This window comes from Aotus nancymaae, unplaced genomic scaffold, assembly GCF_030222135.1.
Source record: "Aotus nancymaae isolate 86718 unplaced genomic scaffold, 86718_ANA_hifiasm-v0.15.2.pri h1tg000048l, whole genome shotgun sequence".
Lineage (NCBI taxonomy): Eukaryota > Metazoa > Chordata > Mammalia > Primates > Aotidae > Aotus > Aotus nancymaae.
In genome coordinates, this window is record NW_026988462.1 from 16,547,741 (window position 1) to 16,550,858 (window position 3,118).

The following is a 3,118-nucleotide window of genomic DNA, read 5'->3' on the forward strand; positions in this document are numbered from 1 at the left end:
AAAAAAGAAGATACTCTTTCTGACTCATATTGGTTATTTGAAGAATGAATATTCAGTACAGTGTTATTTATTTATTTTCACCATTTCTTCCATTAATATTGTCATAATATTCTATGTGGGATTGCTCAAACTTCAAAGCTGTTATTAAACTTATCTTTATTCTGCCAAACTGAAATTATTGTGATAAATGTGAAGACTGTCCTAGCACAGTTTGCAGATACTGAGAACTTGTGATATAGATAAAAATTGTGATCTTTCTGCAAATTAATATAATTAGGAAATAAAAGAGTTCATCTAAGCCCAATTTTTTCTTTAGAATTCAGAGATTAAACTTGTATAAAGCTTGCAGGTAAGATGTTATGGCTGTTCAAATTATGCAGTATTAAATAGAATTTGACGAATTTAAGCTAGGAATAATTACTAGATTATAATTATTGAGAGACCTTGAAAGTGGATAAAGATGACTTAGACCAAAATAATTAAAATCGAAAGAAGTCTACATTTGATTATTTTAATCCACAGGTAATCATCAGATAATGTTACAGTTAAAAGTTATAGTATTAATGGATAATCTACACATTCATAAAAAAATTTTGTGTTCAACCATTATAAAATAATCTTTACTATATTACCTTTAATTATTTTAATTACAAATAAAACAATTCTGTCATTGACTGAATTCCTGGTATTTAATGAAATATGACAGTGAATAAATTATATAGATTAACCTACACATACAATTATTCATAAGCACTAATAACAGTATATAATATTACAAACCGATAGTAAACCAGAGGCTTATAACCATGTCTAGGACCATAGCCAATGAATTTGCAAGTTGTTTTTGAATTAGTTGTCTTCAATTGCTTTAAATCCTTTGTGTGAAAATTCATTCATTTGTATATAAAGTAGTTACAGTATACATATAATCAAATCATCCTTATTAAAATATTTTTTAAAAACTTGCTTAACTTTAAAAATTTTAATTTTTTTTTCTATCTGTCCAATTTTATTGGGAACAAGGACATTATAACTGCTATCAAAAAGAAGGGAGCCCAAGGGCTCCTCCTGGAGCAAGATCCTTCAGATTTGAGCCAGGGCTGGGAGGGCAAGAGACCCTTTTTCAGGCAGGGTCACACTACCACCCTTAGCAGGACTTCCCCAAAAAGTCATCCTCCTTTAGCTCAGTCCTGGCAGTTAAGGAAAAAGGACCAACAAAGGTAGCGTTAGGAAGACAAGCCCAGACTTATCAGGATACCCACTCAGCCAACTGCTTTAGTGCTTCTTCATCTTCATCCGCTTTGGGAGCTGGCCCTACTGGCAGATGTGTAGAAGGTACACTAGGCAATTTGACTGGGGGTTCTTCCTCCTTGTTGCCCACATTTAGCAACTCCTGAGCCAATTCCTCCTGCTCCAGCTCTTCTAGTTCCTCCAGCAGTTTATCCTCATCCACATCATCTCCAAAGCCCACAGGCCGAGAAATGGAATCTGAGATCTGCTGGGCCACCTCCTATTGTTCTGTGATGTCAGCCATCAGTTCATCTACTTTGTCAATGTTCATGTCCTGGTAGACCTTCTTCATGCCTTGGGCAGCAAGCTCCATGGTACGAAGAACTTCTGCATTGGTGGTGGCATTCTCAATGGCCTCACGCTGAAACTCCAGGGTGGATAAAGTCCCGTTGGTTTGTGCCAGCTGCTGTTCCAATCTTTTCTTTCTCCGCAAAGCCTGTAGGGTGGCTGACCCAGCCTTTCTTATTCTTGGTCCCATACTGCTTGGCTGTTTGTAGCTCCTGCTGAATCTTCTGCTCCAGAAATTCCTGTTTCTTGATCAGTATCTTCTCTGTCTCCTTCAGTTTCTGTATTGCTTCTTCAGGGGTTGGCCCCTTCTCCTTCTTCCCCTTCCCGAAGAGCCTGCCGAGACCACTCGCCTCTCCCACCTCCGCCACTTGGCATCCTCCAAAAATTTTAATTTTAAACCACTGGCCATACTCATTTGAGGTCAGTGTCCAAGTAATACCTGGCTTAACTGTATTTGATATTTATTGAAAATGATATCTTTGTCTAGCTCACTATCCTTTTCGTCTTCACTCAATTTAATGCTTTGATTATGTTTACTAGAAATAACAATGATTATTTGACTTTGACATTACTAGCCTTCTGTTTCAATATGTTAAAACTTCAAATTATTTTAAAACCTTACTAAGTTGTTCCACACATCTGGTCAAGGTTAGTTGCCAGAGTAGTGAAAAAGCATAATTAAAGCAGTTTAATTCAAGTATACATTATTTTTCTGTCAAGTCTAATCGACATTCGTTGAAATAAAATTTCATCAGTTTAAAGGGAGGTCTTAAAGGATGTGTGTGTAAGTAAGAAGATGGCATTTTTGAGGTTGAGATAACTCAACTTAAAAGCTGGGTGAAATAGGATATTGATTATAGAAAACACACACACACACAAACATGGGAGGACATACATAAAATGGTAAAGGAAGGAGGAAAATCTAACACATTGCCTCATTCTGATCTTTACGTTATGCCAAAGCATGAAGAGAGCCTGATTACAGGACAAAGCAAGGAGAGAATTATGAGAATACAGGAAGTACAAGAAAATCAGGTGGATAAGAGATATGAGGTTGTACAACCAATCATTTGAATATGAATGGTGTTGTTGAAGTTGGTTGATTTAAGAAATATTAATACATTATACCTTAAAAGAGGACAGCCAATACTAATGGATTAAAATTCTGTTTTTCAAATAAGTAAATTTAGTTTGTTCAAACTTAAATTAGTTATAGCTTTCCTGTAAAGATACTTCTTAAATTAAGTGTTTAACTTAATCAAATAAATCCTTTTGGGAAATAGAAAGTTTATGTTCTACTTGAAGCTATAAATATGAGCTGAGTGTGATGATGCCTGCCTGTAGTCCTACCTACTTGGGAGACTGAGGCAGGAGAATTACTTGAGCTCTGGGGTTCGATACTTGCGGAACTGCACTCCAGCCTGGGCAACAGAGTGGGAATCTCTCTCTAAAAATAAGCTGTAAACATGTTCTTTAGTTGGTTTAATACTTTGATTGTTTGAACTAGGTATTTGTATAAAGAATCAAAAAATAATTTAAT

The 3,118-nt window shown here is 35.7% G+C and overlaps 1 pseudogene; it reads right to left on the bottom strand.

The window, feature by feature from the left end:
- Nucleotides 1–1,203: 1,203 nt before the first annotated feature.
- LOC105712346 (charged multivesicular body protein 4a-like) lies at nt 1,204–1,953 on the bottom strand (annotated as a pseudogene).
- Between the last annotated feature and the right edge of the window lie 1,165 nt (nt 1,954–3,118).